This window comes from Xiphophorus hellerii, chromosome 14, assembly GCF_003331165.1.
Source record: "Xiphophorus hellerii strain 12219 chromosome 14, Xiphophorus_hellerii-4.1, whole genome shotgun sequence".
Taxonomy (NCBI): Eukaryota; Metazoa; Chordata; class Actinopteri; order Cyprinodontiformes; family Poeciliidae; genus Xiphophorus; species Xiphophorus hellerii.
The window spans coordinates 7815559-7841020 of record NC_045685.1 but is presented as its reverse complement, the minus strand read 5'-3'; the positions used below and the strand labels follow the sequence as shown (position 1 = coordinate 7841020).

The following is a 25462-nucleotide window of genomic DNA, read 5'->3' as shown; positions in this document are numbered from 1 at the left end:
GATGAGGTGTTTTTTTTTAAACCGTATCGAAGTTGATGTTCTTGCATTGGAAACACTTTTTTCCAATCATGGCAGTTCGCATACAGCAGCAAAGCGCTAATTAGTAGCTACTGGCCTCCTTGGATAATGCTTATGTATATATAGCTGCACCCAAGTATAAGTAGCTTTTTGTGCCAATGTCTCAATAAGACACCAATGTTTCCTCTGATGCTAAATGGCATTAGCACCATGGCTAAAACATAAATATATCTCATGTAACCGTTTACTTCTGTGAGTACCTTAAAGTTTATTGACTTTTCACGTGTGATTTTAATTGCATTCCTTATTTAATAGAAACACGACAATTACGAAATTGTGTTTTTTTGACATTAGCAGAATATCGAAAAAGTTTTGTGCTCATTTGGAATGGAAACACAGCTTCTGATGCACGATTCTTTGGCTCAAAATAACTTCTTTGTGTTGTTGTCAGTACATGCACAATTCAGGACTGTTGGTATTACATGTATTACATGTTTTGTTTTTAATCTGTAAAAACAAAACAGAAGAGTCTGCATGTTCTGTAGTCAGAAACTCTTGAATTTCACCTCAGGCAGACGGGCGCTGGGATTCCTCTGAGGCGAGTGTGGACACGCTAACAGGCTGACGGTTATTTTATGAACGTTAAACTTTTGACTGATTGCATCCATCAGTGCACTTTATTATTCCTGCTGCAATCTCAAGGGCACCTGTCAAAATGGCTGCGATCCAAATTTAATTGAGTATCTTTGACATGCTCTGGGAGAATTAATGTAGGATTACAACTGCTAAGGCGACCCACTCAGTGTCACTTTTAATACTGATTCCAGTTTGTTGCTTGTTTTCAATGTGAAAAACAAACAAACAAGTGTTCATGAACTACAAGCTCGCAAATTAGCTTCTTCTAGTTTAACGTTGGTGTTTCCTGTAGATAAGGTCTTTAGAGGAAGGAGGGAGGTCTTCACCAGTAAATAAAGCAGGAAGTTGTTTAAATTTCTTTGATTATACATAAAGAAACCCACAAAGCTCTTCAAAATGTCTAGAAGGCTTTTTTCTTTAAATGAGCAAAGGTGTTTAGAGGGGAATATCTAAACTAAACACTAGAATCAGCTTTTAATGTTCATGGTTAGAAACTATCAATATGCTTTTCAAATGTATGCCGATTATACAGGATAAATTAAACGATTTTCCAGGTGGCTCAGAATTTGAAGGCGTCCTGAAGGAATCAACCCATCCACCTCGTAGAGTCCATTTAAGGAAGTTCTTGCTGTGACTCAGCTGTAGTCTGGACTTTAGAAAAACAAGGTGGACTAAGATTGTCCCATCCTTCCCAGCACCAAATCTGGACTTGACGTCAAAGTTTGAGTCACCAAAGTTAAAGCGTTGGGGGCTCAATAGTGACAGGAAAGGGATTTATATTATAAATAAAAAACCCTAGCATTGTTCTTGCTTAGGTATTGCAGAGACTTTATTGAAATTTTGACCTCACAGACAGAAAGTTGACCTTTGGTTAACTGTACTTACCATAGCTGATCTGCAGATTTCCTCTCTCTACATTTCCTAGTTCTCCTGTCGCTCCTTTTCCCTTTGCGTCTGCAAACCCGACGCTGCCATCGCTCTCCTGCCTGCGACTGGCCATTAAGAAAAGTGTGTTTGTGTGTGTGTGTACGTACTTGGGAGACAGAAGGACAAAGCTGATGAGTAATCCGAAGTGACTGTGTCTAACAAACTAACACTCACTTAGGAAACGTGCTAATGGCGAGGAGTCTGCAGTCTCTCATCAGCCGTGTTTGTGTAGTTAGATATAATTTGAGCTCTTAATAAGCTGCGGCCGTGTGTTTGCGTGCCACCACAAGTGGAAAATTAGGTTTCAGTGTTAGTGTGGGGAGCTGATAGTGTGCCAAACGTACATTCTCGTTTAATAGGAGGTCTCTGTCTCTCTGTGTCCCTCTGTACTGTATCTGTGCATTCGTAAGATGGATGTGTTTTCAGCGCAGATCCCCCTCCTCACGTTACTCTCTGATGGAGTTCCTCATACACCTGTGAGTGCAGATATTTGCTTAAGTTGCAGGGTTTTTTTTGTTCTCTACTTTGTCACAGTTTTCACCTTTTTGCACTCATTTGCCTGAAGCTAACTGTGGTCCATGTAGCACATTTGTTGACATTCAGTGAACATCGGAGTAGCTCTGTCTGTTTTTCCACTGCTTTTGAATTGGGAATTGTAAGAATCAGATCCAAACACCAAAAAAACTGCACCAGTCATTTATTAAACTATTAGGTTTTGCAGGGACTGAGAAAAATCTAGTGGTTATGTGTCACAAAAGTGGACAATGGGGTTTTATTCTCTGTCAGTTTCACAAACTGTGTGCAAAACATTACTGATGGTGGGTAGGTAAATTTAGGGCTGCAATTAATAATTATTTTAGTAATTAATTATTATAATGATTATAAATTGTCTGAAATGTGACTTTTCAGTTTTGGCTAGCAGTCGGACATAAATTACAAGACATAAAAAATAGTGTAGTTCTGCAAATCATACATGGCATATTTAACTAATTAGATACGACATGCACATGTGTGTGAAGAATATGCAAAAGCACACGCTGCAAAGAGAGAGAGAGGCATTCACTGATATAACCGATAACTGGTCAACAGTATCAAACCTGCTCAATAACATCCTCCAAACCGAATTCTTTGAGCTCAGAAGTGTTTGTTCTAATTTTAAGCTGCGTTACCACTTCCCGCATCGCTACGCTGTCCACGTCAATGCAGCGTGTTTCTATTAACGATACGAAGACGCCGCATTTCCTCTGGTGCTCTGCTGCCGCCACTTTTACAGCTTGTCCTCCGACTGTTGGGCTTTCTAAATGAGACAAAAAGCAGAAGATGCATCCACCGACCGCAGGGCGCTTCTGTTTCCCTGGCTTTATCTGTTTTAGTTTCTTTTTCTTTTTACATTTCATGGCAAATCATGTTTATTTCAGTTTTTTTCTTTGCTTTGCTATCACTTCATCTTTCTTTTTCTCTCTATCTCTACCAAAAATAGACCCAGTCTTGTCTTTTTTTTTTTCTTTTTTGTCGGCCTCTCTTGAAACCTCTTCAACAGGAAGCATGAGACAGTCACCGCAACGCAGAGTCGCAGAAACACAAACACACTGCTTTCAGCGGTCGTGCTGTCCTGAGCAGTCAGATCAGTCTTCTCTGGTTTATTCAGCTTACTCTTCTGGACTGAAGCTTGCTTTGCAAAAAAGCCCAACTTTTTTCTCCCCTTTTTTCGTGTGTGCATGAGAGACTTGCTCTTGCATGAAACAACATCAATGTCCTGTTGCTGTCACACTCCCTGAAAACAGCACATGGTGAGTTAAAGTTTGATTCAGCAACATGAGAAAGAAAAGGAAAAAAGTGGAAGTGACGGTCGAGTTAAAACGTGCGTGTGTGTTTGTGAATATCACTGAGTATTTAAATAGTGCAGAGAGGTAGACATTCATATAATTACTAGAAGCTTCCTGTGATGCATTTCCCCTCAATTACAACAATTAGTTTGGGATACTTCCTCCTTTATGTGCTAATTTCACATGTTTCATTCTCAGGATTTATTCTGCCAAGTTTCTAAAAGTGGTTAGTTTCATTCTGATCATACATCACCAAAATTTAAAACATTTTTGCACTTAGTCTTAAATGCGGGCTTGTGCTTTATTAAATAATTAGAATAAGATGAGGCAACGTTTACAACTAAGCATACATCCAAAGCAACCATGCATGTTTATTTTGTGTGTGTGTGTGTGTTTTGGTGTGTGTGTGTGTGTGTTTGAGGTAATAACCCATTAATCAGGTTCTGGTTAAAAATGTGGCTGCCGTGTTTGAGTTTCCTAGAATAGTCTGCTTAATTTAGGACTGAATTAATAGGACAGTGACTTTCAACGTTATTTAAGAGTCAAGTTGGCACAGAAAAACGTAATTGACCTCTTTACCTCTCCTTCCTTTAGAGTTACGATCCTCTGTCACACAGTCTATCTAAGTTAAGGCTTTATATAACTGATTTTGAACTGAATTTTAATGCCTGTTTCTAGACACTGTAGTTGCTGTTTATAAACTGAGTTTATTAATGCTGGTTGACACTGAAAGGAGCGCTAACAAATAGAGATGCATCGACATTAATCAGTGACAATGTACCTTATCGATAAAGACAGATCTATTCAGTGTAATTCTATGTTTTGTGTTGCTGTATTGTTTATGTTGCATTATATTTAGAATTCCTAGTTTAACTTTATAAACCATTTGATAGAAAGTTTGTTTTGTCAGTTTCTTTGTTTTTTTTATTTTCCATTGGCTTTTATTCTCCTAATTGCACTGACTGAACAAATTACAGTATCTACATATTTGACCAAGCTTGTGAAGCTATTGCTGCATTTAAGTAGGACGTGCTGGTGCAGAGTTAACAAATTAATTTGTTATTCAGTACATTTATGTCCGTGTTAAAAAAAAAACAAAAAACATTTCTCTATTTGTGACGTCTACTGTTAGCAGAAAAAACCCCGGATGAAATTAGAAAACTTCTCGTCGTAGTTGGTAAAATGTTTGAACCGCCCAAGAAAATGTGTGTTTTATAGACTGAGATGCAGCAGCGAAAATCCCCGGATGTAAGAGTGACTCTTACTGGAAATGGTTTGAGCAAATTTGAGAGAGAGAGAAAGAGAGAGAGGGTGAGAATAGTAGTTCACAGAGTCAGGGTGCCTCCACTCAAAGGATGTGGCTTCCCTTCTAAAAACAGCTCGTCCTATTTTTACATGCATGTGTGTTATGTGTGAGAGATGGATCCTTATCACTGAAGAGTGCGGCACAAAGCTCAGTAGCTATAAAAGATTTGCTTCTTAACCAACTCATTGATTCAAATTGAAGAACAGAGACAAACGGAGGCAGATCACATCTTTCATCTATTTCTTCCCCCTGGTGAAAAATGCATTGGCTCTAAAGAAGGGCAACAGTTTTGTTAGAAATTAATGTTTCAGTTTGCAAATGCATGAAGAAGCACGCATTTCAGTGCTTCTTCATGCATTCAAAGGGTCACATTCACCCTCTAAATGTGACCTTCAGAGGGTGAAAACGGGAATGACTGCGAGTGTGAACTGGCTTTTTTCCTACAGAATTATTGGAGGTTGTCCATCATTTCCATTAAGATGCACTGGTTCTACAGTTCAGCCTCTGTTACGACGATGGAAATGATCGGCTGATGAATAACGACAAATTAATTTGTCGATATTTATCAGCTCTGTAGCTCAGGAGCTACTTCCTTTATTACTTCAAAGTAAGAGTCGCAAACATGCATGGTGTCACGCTAAAAGGACTCACCCTCCACATCCAGGATGTAATAATAATATTCACTTACTTCACAAGAACTTGTTACACTTGCAGGGTTTCCCCCAGTATATTGTAAGCCTGGCGGGCAACCAGGCTTTACTTGAGCCCCCACCAGGCTAAGCATTGCTTATTTATTTAAGTTTTTTTTTATGTTTGCATTTTTTAAGACTTTGTAGTCTGTGTTCAGGTATCGATCTCCCAATCTTTCAATAACACATAATTATCAAGTGATATTTTAAAATTTCCTGCCAACTTTAAACATTTTTTAACTCAAAATCACGCCAGGCTGCTGGATGAATGACTGCTGAGCGCCCAAACACCGGGCTTAGCAACTTTTCTGAGGGAAACCTTGTAATTGTCCTGAAAACTGTCCAAATGTCCTCCAGTCAATAAGGACAATTCTTAATTTTCAGTATTCTGCCAGATGTAATTTAAAAACAATGTATTCCCAGGCGTTTGGTTTCCTGAATGCGTTTCTGTTTGGTTTGTTCTAACCGATGCAGGTTATTAATGCTAAGCTAACTCTCACTTGCCAACTTCTTTACGTTCTGCTGTTGTCTGCCCCTCTGTAACATAATTATTTTGAAGCACATCCCACGTCATCATCTGGATGAAATAAAATGGGGCCCGGTTGTTTTCATCCAGCTCCACGTTGTGCCTTCGTCTGCTGAGGTTGGCAGATTTTATCTCGCAGACTCTGCTCAGTCCAGCCCTTCAATGCAGAATTTCCTCGACGCAGCCCGTGCATTTGCTCTAATTGCTGATGCAATCTCTTTATTCATTTAAGTGTCCCCTCGACCTCAGTCAGCAGCGCTTCTCTTTGTCATTTTTTTTTTCTTTTTGACTGGGCGCAGTTAGCCGACAGGGGATTTAAAACTCACTGCGATGCTTCTTCGCCTTGTAACTTGAGCCAAGGGCATTGGTGAAAAAAAAAAGACAGAGAGAGAGAGAGAGGAGGAAAAATACGATGTATAATCATATTAGGAACGAACGCTTACCCGGCTTGAACCCCCACAAACGCCAAGCTCCCTCCATTTCTATCACCATCCCGCTCACTCTGCCTTTTGTGTCTCTCAGCCACTGCAGCTCTCACTTCTTAGTCATCAAGCTTGAGTCTGAGCCAGACAGTGAATCGTATTAGAGTTAGATTTATTGGCAGGTTCCACAGAAGACGACGATAACTCCAATTCTGTCCTATTTCTTTAGGCATTTGAAGCTTGGTAATGAATATAGTGCCTCGAAAAAACATTAATACCCCTGGAACTGTTTGCCATTGTGTCATGTTGCAACCACAGAGTTCACTGCATTTTAACAGGATTTTATATGTCAATGTAACTCGGAGATGTACATTATTATGGACGAAAGAGTTAAAGTATCCTTAAAAAGTCTCAAATTCTTCTATCTGAAGTAAAGACCTCAAAATGTCTTAAATTAATTTTAAAAAGTAAGTTGGCTTTTAATCTCAGGTCTTAGATTTTCGTTTGACAGGACCATTTAATCTTGTATATTCTGGTTTGTTTTTGTTGTTATTTTGTTATTTTTCCTTTGCAGGACTTTTCTGTTATTTTCACTTCTTTATGTTCTGTGACTGGAGGCGGTTGAGGTTATTAGTAAGTCATTGCTAATATACCCTTGCTAGCTAACTAGCAGGGTGTTCGTAAATCTTTAAGAAGTCTTATTTTAAGACCTTAAATATCTTAATTTAAATATGAAAAGACTTAAATTTTGTCTTGACAGAACTATATGTATACTACATATATTCTTTGAGTCGCACTCAGCCATCTTCATTGCATTCTTTCACTCAAGACGGTTGAGGCTACCGCTAACTGGCTGCTAACATTCCCTTTCTTGCGTATATCGTTGATAAGTACAAATAGGTCTTAAATTCAATTTATTATGGTCTTAAAAAGTCTTAAATTAGAGTTGGTGAAACCTGCAGAAAGTTTTCAAAATCTTTTACAAACCAAAAGGTAAATTGGTGTAAACCATTTCTGAACAGCAATTATAGCTTTTGGGTAATGTCTTTATGAGTCCTAAGCATTTAGCAGATTTTCTTTCATAATTTCCCTGCATTTACTTCCATCCATCTTCCCATCAACTCGGATCCATGCCTTCTCACAACATGCCATAGTTCACTGCGGATAGGATCCAGTAATGGTGTCGGTTTTCTGCCCCACTTACACTTTTAAACACTTGCATATAAACACTTATTTCACAAGTCGCTGTGGAGGCTCACCCAAGCTGGCCTCGTATACATGCACACACACCCAGATTACATGCAATCTTCCCCTAATGTGCAACCATGCACTCTCAGTACCCACCCTTAATTCTTTTCATCGCACAGTCGCAAGGGTATCGGTGAAAGAAGCTGCCGTTTGCGAGAGAAAAGCCACATCTTTTGAAACACAAAGCAGAGTCGATGGAGCTCTCTATTGTTTAAACAAAAGACTTATTGAATAACACCGCTAACAATAGAGGGGACGAGGATGAGCAGATCCAGAGGCAGAGAGGTGAAAAGAGAAAGACGTGGATGAGAATCTAGGTGACAGGATGTGTGTGAAACCGACACCAGCGTAGCTTGCAGAACCATTCCACCATGGAAATATACACACAGAAGTAAACGTCAACGTGATTTACCTCGCTGTGCGCCGTATGTGCAGTAAATCGCTGCAGAGCAAACAGTATGAAGAGTTTAAATCAGCATCGGTGTGTATTATTGGTACACTAAACAGAACATAGTGAAACAGTCAGGTTGCAGCTTGAATTCAAGGCTGGCAGGATGATTGAGTGAGTGTCTGCAGCCAGCTGTGAGACAGCCAGATAGGGACAGTCAACAAGGTGCAGGGCTGGAAGGAGCAGCAGCCACTGGCTTCTTTTTTTATGGAGGAAAAGCTTGGACAGCAGCTGCAGTCAACTTAATTTGTACAACACTTCCTGTTGAGGTAAGAGATGCACCAGTCAGGGGTTTTTCAGGCCAACATCACGCTTCAAGGTCTTCCCCGTCTGACCCCCATTTTCTGTCTTAGGTCATCTTTTTATATTTTGCTTTAGGTCAACATTCACTATTACAAAAAGATTAGAAACGTCCAGCTCAAATCCAGTTATATAGATATATATAATCAAATCAGTCCATTTCATACCAGTACTTTCCATTCACATACAGAGAATTGGATTCAAATACATTCTCCACTTTGGTTTTATGTTATTATAATATCACAGAGTAGAAATTCTGCTGAATTAATCATAAGATCTTTCTAAAGACCAACAAACTTGCATTAAGTCATTGATTTTGCAACAATCCCTTAATCTGAGTAAGCCTGCGGCAAAGAGCAGTGAACATGCTGTTTGTTGACGTGTTTGAGGAATGAAAAAAGCAGGCGCTAGGTAATTTTATATTTGACCTACTCAACACAAGTCAGAGCTGTTCTAGTTTGTATGTGTAACCTACAGTACCTGTCTCAGGTTTTATTCAGATGCACATTAAGATGATGAATGTTTTTAGTGAAGGAGATATTAATACATGAGTGCATGGCGTAATGATGAAGAACTAAAAATAGTCAGGGAAATAGGAAATTTAATTAATGTTGTCATGGCAACTTTCAGCAACGGTATCAGAATTACCTGTTTTTCTGTACTTTATTGGCAAAAGAGCTTTGAGATGCGGTCCAACCCATCTCCTTCCTTTCAGTGGTTACTAGCTTCATACTATCATGATATTTCTGCTGCTGCTGTTGTCATTTCTGATTATGTAAAGTCTCCTGTACTTGCATTGAGCTCAGCCTATAAGAGGCCAAATAGAAGGTCATGAAGGTCACTCATTTGTGTGACTTTTTTTGCAATAATGCATAAATATTTATCATAAGGCTCAAAGCTAAATATATGTCAAAATTAAGAGTATTAAACTGTTTTTATCATGTGAAATTTCAACGTGGTAAAATGTCTTCTTAAAGCATTTCTTATCAGATTGTGCTTCGGTTCAAAAAAGGAGAATGTTTTCATCCGTTTTTTTTAACGTGTTGAATTCCCTGATAACACAGAGAAATGACTAGCTAAGTTTAGCTAGATAATTTGGCTGGATAATTTGGTTGGATAATTTAGCGAGGTAGTTTAGCCTGCTAATGTAACATACTTCCCATGTTGCCCAAAGGTTTGCTCCCAGTTGGATGATCAATTCAGTCAGAAGTTGTGTGAGTGAAGCACAAAGTTATTTGAGAAGTTTTTTTAAAATCATTTTCTTACTAGTACAAAGTGTAAGCTTTCAGAAACGTTTTGTGTGTTGCATAAATAAGCTAATATTCAAAATTTCCAAACAAGGGCCTTCGAAAGAAAGCAAAGAAACATTGCTTCTCCCTTAGATATAAAGTCTAGTGCAGAGGTGAATATTTTCTGTCTTGAGATGTGTGCCTAAATCAAAGAGACAGTAGAAAAAATGTAAGCTTTAGTCTCAGTCTTTAAATGAGTTGTAGATAATGCTATGAGATCTTTCAAAGAGGAAATGTTCTTAAAGAGTTTCAGTGGTATGAATTTATTAGTTGAGAGCTTTTTACCCTTTAAAACATGAAGACATTAAATCTTTTCAGTAATTTAAAAAGGAAAGAGATATTTTTGATCTCATCATTTTACTGTTATGCGGTGAATACAAGATTTCTGGCGCTTGTTTTCTACCAGAAACTAGAAAATCTTAATGTTTTTTTCCTATAATCTCTTGATTTTTATAATAAATCGATCCTGAATTGCTTTAATTTTTATGTTTAAATGTTTTACCTTTTTTCTATATATAGATAAAAATACAGTAGATAAAAGCACTTTACAGTATGGTTTTCCAGCGTGTGCACGTGTGCCGTGCACCAAGTCTGCAGATGAGTAAGTGCGTTCACATGATAAGATCAGGACAAATTCCCTACAACGTGTGTCTGCGTGCAGCTGAGTGCTGCTGTCGCCGGAGCGCAGGGTTCCCTTCAGTCTGACGAACAGACGCGGGAATCAGAGACAGACGGATCGCTGACTCGTTTGCATGTGTGAAAAACCACACACACACACACACACAGAGAGAGAGAGAGAAAGAGAAAGGCACACACCCGTGTGTGTTTATCATCCTTTCTGCACCACTAACCACTCAGCAAACTCTTTGTAGAAATTCTATTTTGGTCTGAACTTGTCTATGTTTGAGAAACCGAGTCTATTCTAGAAACAGAGTGTTACTGTATATGGTACATCCCCATCTGTGCTCACACTTTGTTTTTGCCTCGAGTTCCTTTTTCTTGTCTACTTCTCTCTTGTGGCATTTTTCCCCTCCCTTGGTCTGTTCCCCTCTTGTCATGTTTTTTTGTTCTTGTTTTATTTTATTTTTTCATTTTGCTACTTCTGTCTTTTTCCACTTCCCCTTTTATATTTTCATAATTTTAATTCAATGTAAGCGTTTTCTCATTAAGCCTTATTAAGAACAACATTGACGTTATTCATTTCATCCATCTTAATGTTACCTCCTCTCTCTCTCTCTCTGGGTCTGCTCTCAGTGTGTCTGCACATGCGTGCTGTGCAGCAATCTGGTGCTCCTCCGAGAAACACACATACACACACACACACGCCCCCCTGCATGCACAGGGATGCACCGTGAAGGTGTGGCATTGTGGCTCAAACACACACTCCAACACCCACCTGTAACACAGATGGAAGAAGGGAAGACGCCGTGTCGTTACCGCACTGTGGCGAACTCCAGCGCATCTTTTCATCTTTTCTTCATCTTTTCTTCTGCTTTTCTCCTTTATCCTGTGTTTCTTTTCATGTTCAACCACATCCCTTGTTCTTGTTCTTGCTCTCTGTGCTTGTTCCTTCTTCTTTGTCTTGTACTTCAGATGGCTGGCCTAAATTTGAATGTGAGTCAGTAATATCGTGTGATTTCCCCTTGAAGTTTGCTCATTTTTTCACATGTTAAAACCACAAATAATTATGGAGTTTTTGGGATCGTATGTAATAGACCAACAAAATGTAGTCCTTAAGAGTGAAGTAGAACTATAATGTCTTTTTTGGCAAATAAAAATCTGAAAAGTGTGGGCTCTACTTGCATTTAGCCACCTTACGTCAATATTTTGTTGCACCAACTGTAGTTATGTGTGTTTACACTTTACAACTTTACATCTCTTTAAGGTCTTGCACCACAGATACTCAAGAAGATTTAGGTTTGGACTTGAACTACTCCTTTTAATACATAAATATGCTTTATATTAATTAGGAGTGGAATAATAATAAATGTACCCATTAAATTAGTGTTTAGGACATAAAAATTTAAGACACAAAGACTTGGGGGCCCTTCCTTGATAGCAACACTGCAAATTTTAAGTTTCCATTTAGCTGAACTAAATCATGTATCCCAGATCAAATTTATTATTTTTCTATTTAAGGCAGTTGCATAAAAGTTACAAATCTCAGTCATTTTTAGCCACCAAACTAAATGTCATTATTTTCAACTTAATATTTAGGAAAACAAACAAATAGATTAAAAAAAATCCAGAAGTCCAGAAGCAGCATTCAGCTTTTATGCTCCAAAAATCTGGAAAAGCTTCCAGAAAACTGCAAAACTGCTGAAACACTGAGTTCCTTTAAATCAATGTTAAATCCACCACTTGAGAGTTGTTTTTGACTAGTAGGAACTGGAACATTGATCAATATATTTGATGTGTGTTTACTTAATGATGACATTTGACTAAATGTCATGTTTATTGCATGTTTCTGAATTGGTGACTCTTATGTTTTTATGGTGTAAAGCTCTTTGAACGGCCTCATTGCTGAAATGTGCTAGAGAAATAAACTCGACATAAATGCAGATTTTTAAACCCTTAAAAGTGAGTTTTTGAGCAGTCGAAAGGATTTTTGATACATCATTGTTTCAGGGTCGGCGAACGAGCATCACTTCCTTCACGACGCGGTTACACAACGCGCTCCCTGTTACGTGATACAGCGGCGAAGATCCGTAACCATCCCTGTTAATGCAGCGCAGCTTTCCCACCTCGGCTCTCGGAGTAATCCGCCTACATTTCAGCCCGCACCACAATCCTCTTGTTACACCTCCGCCATCTGAGCAGAGCGCTCGCGGTTACGCCAGATCAGCGGTTCCAAACAATCGTTCCTCAGAGTGAAACAGCAGAAACATGATCAAGCAAGAATAGCCTTTTTTCTCTTACATAAAATCATCCCACAGAGAGAAAACAGAAGATGCTCTTAGGGATTTCTTTAGAGACTTTAACCTAAAGGAACGCTGTTCAGGCTGAAAACTATAGCGAATGTACTAAACATGTGAGTACTCTCATAAAAGAAAAATGTACTCAACACTAATACGGGCTGGTGTCCATTTTTAGAACCCGTTCAGGGACATGGCGTCTAAATTTAGCAGGTCGTTTTATTAAACAAATACAGCCTCAGCGTGCTGGAACGCTGTCAAAACACGCTGACTGTGTGGGTGTGTGTGTGGGCGTGTGTGGGGGTGTGCGTGTGTGTGTGTGTGTGGACGCAACATGTGCATCAAGTAAGGTTATTTTAACTTTTAGTTTTACATAAACAGTTAAACCCAAAGGGAGAGTGGTGGAGAGAGAGCAGGGCGAGTGGGAGTGAGTGTGGATGGAGAGGTGTAGGAGGAGTTCAGTTTCATTAGCATGATGGATAGGAGGGAAGCTCTTAAAACCACACACTCACACACTCCTAAAACAAACACACACGGATTTTGCAATTACAACGACTCTGCTTTTGCAAGTCACCCCTGTGCCACTTTTCTCTGCATTTCAGTATTTCAACAGTTTTCAGCTGTGTTGACTGACGTGGTTAAAATGTCCATGTTCTTACGCAATTTAAGCAGCACAGGCAAAAATATGGCGATTTTTATAAAGTTTAATTAAACTCATCGACAGGCTGCTGTTGTTGCACTGTTGATATATTGCGTTTTCTAAATAGGTTGCACATCAAACCTATAATTTATTACATTTACTAACTTTTTGTGGCATTCAGAACTGTTTGCTTGTCAAGATGAGGCCCAACAGATTCACTTTCACAAGCAGAGAATTACAGCTTTCTCCATGACGCACCACTTGATACAAAAATTTCTTAAACATTTCTCTGAGTTTATTTCCAACGTAATGGACAAGGAGACAACAAAGAGGGAAAAAAGCTGGGGAAAAGGTTTAAGAGTAACGAGAGAGATGTAGAGGAGAGAAAAAAGCACAAGTTAACACCAATGTAGTCTGCTTCTAAACCTGAGAGAAAACAAAACCAAGAAACCACAACAAGCATTTGCATATATAATAATAAGTCATAACATATAATTGGAAAGTACATGGTAATACAAGATATATCTAGTAGCAACCACCACCCAACTGAGAACATATGTGACAAACACTTGCTTCAGTCTGTAAGGTTTCTCCATGAGAATGTTCAATAGTGGATGTGAAGACCATTTATTAACTACTTAAATCTTATGACTTTCCACTAAAATCACCTTTTTAAGTGAATAAATCGGACTGGTTTTAGAATCTAAGCTTCTTCAAAAGTTTAAAAGTCTATCAAAGTGAAACCAAACTTCAGTTTCACACCCACGGTACAAAGCTGAAGACGGCTAATGGCGCCTGTCATCGTCTAGGTCAAGCCATTCAGACCACCAGACTGTGCGGGATGAATTTTAGTGGACAAACAGTGACCATGGTGACAAAGCAGATTACAGTCTAGACATGTAGAGGTCCTCTCCATCCATCACATTACAAGTCGGGCCAACGGTCACCTCATCTCGCTTCATCTTCCTTTCTTAATAGCTTTTCATCTTTTCAGCCTCACAAAAACCTCCAGAGCGCATAAGGTACATAATGGAGACGTATCGGTGGCCCCATTTGAGTCAGATAGTGTAAAAACGTAAAGGTTGCAATGCCCTTTTCCTCTAGCTTGCAAAGCTTGGGTTATTTGCAAAGTGCGAGAACATAAAATAGAGAAGTTGGAAATGTTTTTTACAGATTAGGATAACTTTAAATGACTCGATTTATTGTGGTGTATTACCTAGCATGCTTCAAATGACTTCACTTCACCATTACTACAACTATTTTTATGTTCTCTTTGCAAAATAGAACATGTAGCAACCGTAAAACATGAGTCATTTGGACCAATTTAATGTTACTGATACATCTCCCTTCTCACCTAAGAAACTGTTTCTATTGCTTTGTCATGCTGCTAGCTAATGCTAATGCTGCTACCTCATGAGGCATATGGCTATTAAGCAATAGATTATATTTTAAAATGTTCTTTCACATTTTTAGCTACTGTAAGGATCTCTTGAAAAATGTTTTCCATCTGTGGTAGAATTAGACTTGAATGTAAATGTTTTCGGTTTGACAGTTAAGGGGTTAACAAATGTCAGTCTATACATTCAAGTAGACATTTTTTTTCCGTAAAGCTGATAGAAAGGGGGAAATAGTAGCCATGACAAAACCTTTGAAAATACTGACAACAGGATTGTAGCAATCAAGATGTACTGTAGGGCCATTGGCTGAAAGATGAGTTGCATTCCTCTAAACATTTTGTGTAAAGGTGGAACGAATGGCAAGAAGAGGAGCTGGAGGAGGTATAGAAATGAAATCACAGTGATAAAAGGAGGAGTAGAGCAGGAGGAATCGATCTGGGCAGTGAAGAGAAAGCCAGGAAAGAGGAGGGATGGTTGAAGAGAATGAGATGGAAGGAAGTATTGATCTAAGGAAAGAATTAGAGTTAATGGTGGAGTGAGAGGTAGCAGAGAAAAAAGTAAAGCTTGGGAAAGAGGAGTTAAGAAGTAATGGGGAAAAAAAGTACATTTGCTTTAAACTTATAAATAGGCTCCGACTGGCCTTAAGACCTTTGACAGAACTGATCATGTACTGTATACTGCACCGAAATAATAATAATATGCTATACAGCAGCCGCTTGATATAAGTAAAATGTTGTATGCTTGGAGCTATTTTAATGTTTTTTTAGTTAAAATCTGTTTATTGTATATGATATGAACATATGAAGAGGTTCTAACTATTATGACGTTTATTTGCTTTCATTCCTTTTTTGCTGTCAACAGGGGAATTTGACCGCTATCACAGAGTTTGATGCTTATACTTTCACTCTGTGTAAGCACTGAAAATGTTTAAAGTTTTTTTCCCCACACATCACTGACTCTGGAATTGACCGTACAGTGTATATTGAAGGTATATCAAACCTAAAACCCTCTTTTTCATCATGAGAAACCACTGCTAACAGACCAGGTTAGCTAGCTATTGTTAGCCAATGCTAGCAAGGCTTTTTGTAGCCGGAAATAGCAGTTTCGCCTCCGTTTTTTAAAAAAATAGTTTGCTTAAAGACAGCTTGAGTAGAACCTCTTCTTCTAGTACTTTGTTGTAGTTGAAATATTGTTAAATAAACTTTATTCCAGGATATCAAGACAGTTATTTTGGTATTTTGTTTGGCTATAGCTAACTCTATAGCATTTCCCCTACACCACTTCCCCTGAGGTTCTGTTAAACAGATGGGCTGCAAGACTACTTATTTAATATATATCACTATGATTTACAGCCACCCACTGATGAGACCTCATAAAAATGAGTTTGTTTAGTGTGAAAGGGTCTGGTGAAGCTTAGGGAGAAAAACTGACCGGTGTTAGCTTTGCTGGTTGCTAGGAGACCAATTTAAAAAATGGCCATGATATTAGAGTAAGGATTGTTAAGTAGGTGTTTCTGACCAATTACTACTTCTATTATGGCGTCACATTATTACAGAGGGAAATAATGTATCTTGATAACAAATTCTACAATTGGGGATTTTAATTTAATATGCTTGCACAAGAAATATTGTCTTAGAAAATCTTACCAAGTAAGTTTGGCCTAGTTTCTAGAGTAAATATATTAATTCTCTTGAAATAAGACTTAAAAGTAGCTTTTTAGCAAGATATAGACGATTCCTTCAGGTAAGTAGTTCTTTCATTTTGATTTCTTTTTTAAAGTTCTAGTTTTACTGGAACATTATTTAGCTTAAAACACGGGGAAAACGTCTTGTTATAAATGATCTGCCAGTGGAACTAGTACTTTTTATAAAATCAGTTTTAATGGGTCGCTCACTTAAAGCTCAAGTATTTGCACTAGAAAAAAAGACCAAAAACACTTGGTGAGATTTTGTGTTTAAAGTAAATCAAAACATAGAGGTATGAAAAAGGTAGAAGTTGAAAATGGAGGCCAGGTGATGGTTTGCTGCTCATTGACAGAACTGTGAAGTCACAGATACTCTCTGCCACGCCAAAGCCGTGTGTAGGGTGTCTCATTTCACTACTGTTGGGAAATTTACTGTAGTGAAACTTGAGCAATCCTGAAAAATAATATTGTTCTGTTGGCTTTGTAAATCGAACAGGGTGATAGTGCTGAAGGCTACACTTTGTTGACCCAGAAAGTGAAAGCTGCAGTAAACTGAAGCTGTACAGCAACCTGGAAAATTAGATTACTTCCTGTCACCTTGATTTTGTACTTTTGTGCTATTTAAACAGCTGCCATCTAAATAGATTTCACTTGTATTTCTAATAGGTTAACGTTGGATTATTTTTGTTTATGGATTCTGAATAAAAGCACATAGAACTGAGAAATTTCAGCACTTTATATCAGCAGAAGACTGCATTTGTATAATTGTATTGCAGTGATAAGTATTCAACAAGCCAATAAAGCTGCTTTTGGTTTTTGATAAACTTGTGAGTTAAAAGGGTCAAGTCATATACAGTGCACTTAGCAAAATGTAAAGATTTCAACCAGTTATTTGTGTAATTTCTAAGAAATATAAGGTTTTATTGCAATACAAGTCACTGAAAACAAAGTTGATCACAACCTTGGATTAGATGGGTTGGGCTGAAATTGAAATGACTTTTCAGTGAAAGTTAGGGGTTGCCAAGAAAAACAGGAAGAAAGAAAAACACAATCTGTTTTAACTCCCTGAACCTGGGTGAATCCCCACCAGCTGCGGGGTCCGTGGAGGACGGCACAGTGACAAGACAAATCCCCCGATTCTTGCTATCTGACTTGATCCGGAGTGACTTTGCCCTTGTCTTTAGTCACAGAACCAGTCCAGAGGCTCCCAGCTCTCCTGTCACATTTAGCAGCGCACAGGAATCAGAGTTGCACAAGCTGCACTAACCGGCGAGCCCCAAGCGTTTCTTTTTCCAGCCGGTCACTTTTTACCGCCTCTGTTTATCCAGCAGAAGCATAACTGAGTTTGGTTTGGACCGAGTCGTGAAGAGCGAAGGACCGCCGCGCCGTCAGAGGAGGTCATCATGAGAACCGCTTTGAGAGTTGAACTGAGCAGAACAGAAAACGTTTTTGAAATGACAAACTCAATCAACACATCAAACGTAATCTAAAGTAGGGCTGGAACTAATGATTATTTTAGGTATTGATTATTCTGTCATTCTGATGATTAATCTTGCGCATTCTTTACAACTTTCATTTAACCACTAAATCCTTTTCATGCGCCAAATAAAATACATTAAAAGATGCAAATAAACAGTTCAATTCCTTTTTAAAAAGTAGAAAATAAGCATTGTATTGCCTAAAATGAAATAACATGGCACCACTTCAGTGTACATTTGATCATTTGTTTGAAACTTTGATACTTCTAACGTCAACATGTGAAAAGCTTAGCCTTTTCTGCTTGGATGAACATCAGTACAGTGTAACAAAAGGTGCTTTATAAATTTATTTATTTATTTTTTATCATATGTTTTTACAAAATTTAAACCAAATTGAGCTAAAACTATGGCATAATAATTTACAGACAATGAAGGTTTTTTTATGTGTTAAATTCAAATTGCATATATTTTTTGTACAGTTTTGGCTTAATTACTGCTCTGAGTATGATGTTGTTTCAGAAAATGTGCTTTTTTAATCTGTGTTCTCCGGTCCGTGATTAATCAATTACTAAATTAATCGGCAATTATTTCATTAATCGCGATTCATTGCTTCAGAAATAACCTAAAGTGTAATGTAGTAACAGGCTAGAAAGTAATTTTTTAGGAAATCTTTCTGTTTCATAACATCACTGGTCCCCACTTTACACAGTTTATCCTTTTTTAAACTCATACTTACTCTGGCAGCATTAATCATGCATTGTTTTGAGTTTTTTCAGGGCTTTTTATAAACAATAATCATCTCCTCCCTGCTTGTTGTTGTTATGTTTGCGCTGGGATTAACTTTCCTTCTTTATCGGCCTGACTCACGAACGTCTGAATCACAAGTGTGTGTAATATTTGGAGGCAGATTGGTTGGATCAGCAACAATGAGTCAGACGTATTTGAACAGTTCTCCCCACAGCTACATCGCCCCTATGAAAACCTCTGCCAGGTCAGAAATAGAGTTTTAATGCCAAAATCTATACAAAAATCTCCATTACATGGCAAATGCTACTAGCTAGTAACTTTGTTGTAATTCTGGGCTGAAACTTGTGTGATGCTAACTTGATAAGATCACGCATCAATACTAAAAGTCTGTTTTATTTAGGGTGGAGTACATATGGGCTGACAGAATTTCATAGTTTGATGGCTTTGTGTGATTAAACAATAAACTTAAATCAACAAAAAAGATATACAGTGTAATTGCCGCTGCTGCTGCGTTAAATGAAACATCATTATAATACTGATTAGTAGCTGTGAATGCGGACCAAAAAAAAGCAAACTGGTTCGCCTGCAAACCGAGGACTCAGGGCATTCTGGGTAAATAAAACCAAAACGTATGAGTTTAGCGCCAGCGAGAGAAATGGCTCGTGGTGTTTTACAAAAGAAAAAGGAGAAATCCTACAACCGCTAAAATCTGACTGTACTCCGTCTTTGTTTATATTTTTGCGTAGGAGGAAGTTGCATTCAGTGTCTTCTTCAGCAGTTTTCATGTTGTTTACTTCTGTAGTTCTTGGTGCAGCGCCGCCACAGGCGAGGAGGGGAACAGGTTGCTCAAAAGGTTTGGGTCGTTTGACACAGTGCAGTGTGAAAACAAACCACACCAGCTGAAAATGTAACAAATGTCGCCTCCCCCAGGTGACTGTTTGGTAAATGCTGTGTTGTTTTTTTTTTAATTATTCCTTTTCAAGACATACAGTACTTGTCTTAAACAGTGAACTGCACTGGTAGAGATTGTCTTTGATTTTTGAATGAAATAAAATCTGGGTAATTCCCCACTGTAGTTATTACACACCACGACTTTACACCTTCCCACCTCGGGTGGATGAGAAACCCTCAGCTGACTCTTGCAGCTTGTCATTAAATGGAGTTAAAGAGAAGATATTAGTGATTTCCAGATTTTTAAAATTGGAAACTGTCTCATGTCTAAAGTGTGGAGAAATAAGTTAAGTTTTTATGTGCTTTAGCCTAAAATCTGAGATCAAACGTGACTTTTTGACACATAAATACAAATTGATGATAAAAAATACAGCTTTATCTATCATTCAATTAAAACATACTTCAATTGTGGGCTTGTAAAATGAGCTAAATGAAATCTAAAGGGAGAGATTTTTGTTTACTGAGGCAGAGATAGTCAAGAAAACAAGAACCAATAAATCGGCCTGGATTTTCTTAATCTTGGGATATCGACCGATAGTTAAACGTGAAGCCGATCTTATCCACCGATCGTGTCTACCTCAACAAAAGTCTAAAAATCAGCCACTCTCCTCCTTTGCTCTGCAGTGAGAGTTTTGACTTTAGCCCCGCCCACCAGGTCATGTCTGTACGTTGGCAGCTAACAACAGTCACCTCAGTGTCACCAAGGCAGCAACTTTCTTGCTGTGTTTGGCAACATTTCAACATTTTGTTCAAAATCGGAATTGGCAGGTCAGGTGTTTTAAAAATCGGTAATCAGGGATCAGCCAGACAACTGCAATCGGTGCACCTCTAATTTTTTATACAAGAGTTTTAGCCATATTTTACTTAAATTATTGCGTAGTGCCTCGTATATATTGCGGAGAGCAGATGGTTCTCCCATAACCTCATATTCGAATCCATATCCACCTCATTCTGCATCCTTAGTGTGAGGAGTCAAGATTAAATGGCACAGTGTGATCATCTGCGGATAATCACCGGCCACAGCACACAAACACACACACCCACACACACACATTCGCCGTATTTCATCAGTTTTCCGCCTCTCCTCCCACCTCTAAAATCCTCCTCCTCCTCACCTGCAATCACATCACATCCACGTCTCCACCTCCCTTCTTCTACTTCCCCAGGCTAATATTAATAGCCACCTTTCTTCCGTTTTATATGCGAAACCTTTTTAATTTAAGGGCATAAGCGCGGAAATTCACTGGCGACGTGATTTGCGTGGCAAGTCATCGAGGAGGACGTGCTAATCGCATCAGCACTTTAAGAGAGAGACTTTCCACCTCTGTTTTTTTTCCCCACAAACGATCTCTTTCTGGCTCGGAGACTTTATCTGTTTGTCTGCGGGTTTGCTTGCTGAGATGTGTGTTTGTATATATGTGTGTGTGTTGGAGGATTATGCAGCATCAGAGCCAGATTTGTTCCGTATGCTTCCCCCTCCCCTCCACCCCCTGCAGCAACAGATTATCTGTCCTCCAACGTGCAAACCGCACAGCCAGAAGCCAAACACTGTCCGAATTTAAATAAAACAACACACACACACACACACACCCCCACACACACACACACACCCACGCACACACACACACACACGAGGAATTTGGAAGAAACACTGGGGTGTGCGTGTGCGTGTAGGTGTGTGTTTGGTCGACTCTGTCCGTCTTAGGCGCAACCAGGTATCATCAGTTTAGCTTTTTGCACATATCACTGCTCTGTGTTCGTATGTGTGTGTGTGTGTGTGTGTCTATTAATAAACGCAGAGAGGTACATGAGACAGGATGTGGTCGCCATGGTGCAAAGTCCTCCCACGCCTTGTTCTCACTGTGCGTGTGTGTGTGTGGTCAGACGTTTTGTTTATGCATGACAGATGATACAACCTGTTCCTTTTTTTAAACATTCTGTTGCAACATGTTTTTTTCCCTCTTCTCCCATTTATATAGATTCATTTTTTCACAGCTTAACACAGGGAAAGTTGTCAGACATGGACACCCACGCACACACACACCCACCCACACACACACACACACATATGGATGAAGCCGGTTCAGTTCCTGCTCGATTAACACACATGTCGAAAGGGGCGCCGATTTCTTTCAGCGTCCAACCTTAAGTTTCAGAGCTGAAGGTTGATCTGTAAGTCGGGCTGTTGCCATGGTAACGCCGCATGCCTTTGCGTCTCCAACTTCAGATGTCAGGAAAAGCGGGAGGAGGGAGATGCCTGCAGTTAGCAGCAGCCTTATCTGAAGAAACGACGCTAATAAAATGCGCTAGCTGTAGCCACCTTGTGGGAACCACATGGGTGAGGGGTCACTGGGGTCACAGCTACTGGGTCCGACCGCAGCGGTGATGACCACGTGCGTCCCTTGATTAGCTTTTGTTGTCTCTGTGGTTCTGCAGGTTGTGTGAAATAAACACAGCAAAAGCCACAAAGAGATTGTAAAATCCTTAAAGTGAAGTGAGATCTGCATGTCCAGATGGGAATCCCACCAGTTGCTTCTGTTTGTAAACCATCACAAACAGCTGGGAAGACTCTGGAGAGTTAATACTCTGCCAGATATGAAGCTAATTGCTAAGTTGCTCATCTTTTTGCCCTCCTGTCACATGACACGTTTTTATACCTTCTCCTCTCCTGGTTCTCTTCATTTTCTGCAACATTCTTGTGCAACCCACCTACCTTCCTCCGGCATAATATCTTCCTCAGCCTGCCATCTGCTGGGAGAAAAACAGAGCTGCATTGCTTTTCCCATCCCAGCTGGTGGCATTGGAGCGCGCTTCATTCGGCATTCTAGCAATGTGCGTCCAACACACGGCCTCGTTGGAAAGGTTAAGTGGTTCTGTGTCTGTTACAGCCCTGGTGTGCTGTCTCTCTGTGTGTGTGTGTGTTGGCGTGGGCATGTGTGTGTGTTTTTTTTATTTGTTCTGGGGGGAGGGGAAACCCACCTGCAAATGTGTTTCTGTTCATTTGCATGTATCTCATGAATAAACAGCTGCTCTGTCGTGTTAAGCATCGGTTGAAGAATCGCACAGCAGACGCTTCAAGTGTAACAATGTAAAGTTACACATGTTCATTTAAGAGGAAGATGAAGGAACAGGGGAATAATTAAATTATTCTTATGCGTTTTTCCATGTTGCAAATATCAACATAAATGTATTTTAATGAGGTTTTACGCAGTAGACCAACACAGAGGAGAGATTTACAGTATCGGTTTACCACCTTTGCAGATGTAGTAATTGATATTTTCTCCCATTTTTCTTTGCAAAATACTTCAAGCTCAGTCACATTAGACTGACATCATCTGTAAATGTCAATGTTACAGATTTTGAGTTGGATTTATGTCTGGACTTTGACTGGGTCGTAATACATACACACATCGCCTTGCAAACGCATTCCTATCCCTTGAACTCATCCGTATTTTAGTCACATTACTACCACAAACATTGGAATTTTATGTGAAAGGCACAAAGTGGTGTAAAATTGGAAAGTAGAAGGAAAATTATACATGATTCAAAACATTTTTCATGGATGAAAAACTGAAAATTGTGGTGTGCAAAAGTATTCAGCTCCCTTTTCTCTGTGTGCAACCAGTTGCTTTCAGAAGATGACCGCTAATGACTAAATAGAGTCCACCTGTGTATAATATAATTTCACTACAAATACAGGTAATGTGACAAAATATGGAAATGTTCAAGGCCACTGTATGCTTTGGCCTAAACTATTGCACTGAAGCTCTGGCTGTGTGGTTACAGTCAGAGAACCTGTCAGATAATGATGCATTGTGTTGGGTGAAGTTTTTCTCCATGGTTTTTACAGAATTACTTAACAATACAGTGCATGTCGTGTTTGTTTAATCTTTACTCTGCTGGAAACCACCACATTTACATGGTTTCTTGCACTACTTCTCTTTACTGAAGAACACAGTTTGAACGGCTGAAGACACCTCCAGACTCTTCCAGCAGCCATTATGTTCCTCGTCTCAGATAGAAAGAGCGAAGGTGTGATGTCAACGCCAGCGCTAAAGCCGTCTATTCCAGCACTTAAAGTGCCTCGTCTTTTGTCTAAATGATAGGTGTCACTGCCAGGAAAAGCACACGGCTGCATTGCCAGGGTAGCAATAAAAAGGGTTGATTTACAAGAAGAAGAAAGCCGTGTCTCTGGTGCAGCTGTCTGGAGAATGCCTCTTATTTTTCTCTTGTGTTATAAAAATCTCCCTTCTCGACCGTCTTGGTGTTTCTTGTTATCAAACACAGAGATTTTGCTCAAACATCAACCAGAAAAGTAATTCAGGTTGAAACACACCGGCTACAGAACCTTCATCACTAGTAACATCACTGCTCTGAGCAGACAGCTGCTCATAATCACTAGTGAACCAAGAAGGACGACCAGCAGCCTTCATGCAGCCGTTGTGCCAGATTTCACAGTCGTAAGGCTGAAATGATTAATCCGACTGTGATTAATCAATTACTGAAATAATCAACTAATTTTGTAATCGATTAATCATTACCTGGAGTACACAGACTCAAAGAAAGGGAATTTGCTGAAAGAACAACACAGTTGTAATGTAGCCAAAACTGTGCAAAGAATATATGCATTTTGCATTTGGGATAAAAAACCCCCCAGGATTTCTACTCTTCCAGTGGCACAGTTTGAGGTTCACCAGGTTCAAATTCAGTAAACATACTTCTACCAAGCATCTTTTGCTGTCTAATTATTAATCATTTAATCCAAAATATAACCAACAGATCAGGCCTACACTGAAGGAATGCTGTGTTATTGAATTTTAGGCAATACAATTTTTATTTTCTTTGTTTATTTGCATTTTCAAAGTATTTCTAATGTTGTATAAAAAATTCGGTAACACTTTCTTTGACGGGTTGTGAATCAGACTGTCATGACAGCGTCATAAACGTGACATAACGCCTGTCATGAACTTGAGTGAGTCTTCATGAATATTTATGACTGTTGTCATAAAGTGTCATTCTGTAAATCGTGACACTTTTAATACAAAGTTGACATTATTCAAAATATCTTTGTTATGACAACTTGATATTAAACAAGAAATCATGATCCGACATAAATTTGTTCTAAAAGTATTACTGATTAAACTTTAGCTTTAATAACATAAAGCTACAAAATTTTTAAAGTTTAATCAGTGATAAAGCCAAATAAAGTGTTACCAAAAATTCTTTAGTGGTTAAGTGAAAAATCTGCAGAAAATGCTAGAATGTCTTTACTCGATTAATCGTCACAATAATCGATTAATCGAGTATTAAAAATAATTTTTTGCTGCAGCCCTACCTACCAGTAGTTACTAAATGTTGGTCATTTGATTAGAAATCCAGACATTGCGAGGACATTTCTGACTTTTGGGGATTCTTCATGTTTCTTGCGTTTTAAAATGCTTTGTAGAAATTTGAAAACTGTGTGGCTTGCTTTTGTAACTAAACATGACAGATAGCTGCTTTTGTTTTTGTTTTTTTTACTCTCTGTGTCACTGCTACACTTCCAACAGCCAAACGCTAAAAAGACTTGTTGTTTAAAGTTATTGAACCGGCCCGTTTACATCTGTGAAGTAGGCTCAGTCTGCTTCATGTGTCAGGAGCGAAGGCCTCCCTCTTTTCCCTTCGAACTTTGCATCCATCAGAGCCAAGGACGCGGCTCAGACAGACCAGACAGGAATAATGTGCTATTATCAGAGTCTTTTCACATTGCCGAACGCGGCGTGATTTATCAGTCGCTAATCGAGGCCTTTGACCCGATTCTGATTTAATGGCGGCCGGTTCACATAGAAAGAGAGAGAGAGAGAGACTGTAGAGAGGAAAGACCTGACACGCGCACGCAGAGACAAAGAGGGCGAGAAAGAGGGCTGGTGTCGGCAGAAGCAGCACGTTTCTGCTCATTAGAGACGGAATTATCTGCCGACTGGAGGAAAGCATCCTCACATGGAGCAGGCACTGGCTGCAATTTGCCTTGGCTGA

The 25462-nt window shown here is 39.1% G+C and overlaps 1 protein-coding gene across 2 annotated transcripts in view; it reads left to right on the top strand.

Annotated features, from left to right (window-relative positions):
- The window catches only part of LOC116732696 (diacylglycerol kinase eta), a 78495-nt gene that overhangs the window by 17017 nt on the left and 36016 nt on the right, over window positions 1–25462 (top strand). The window lies entirely within an intron of this gene.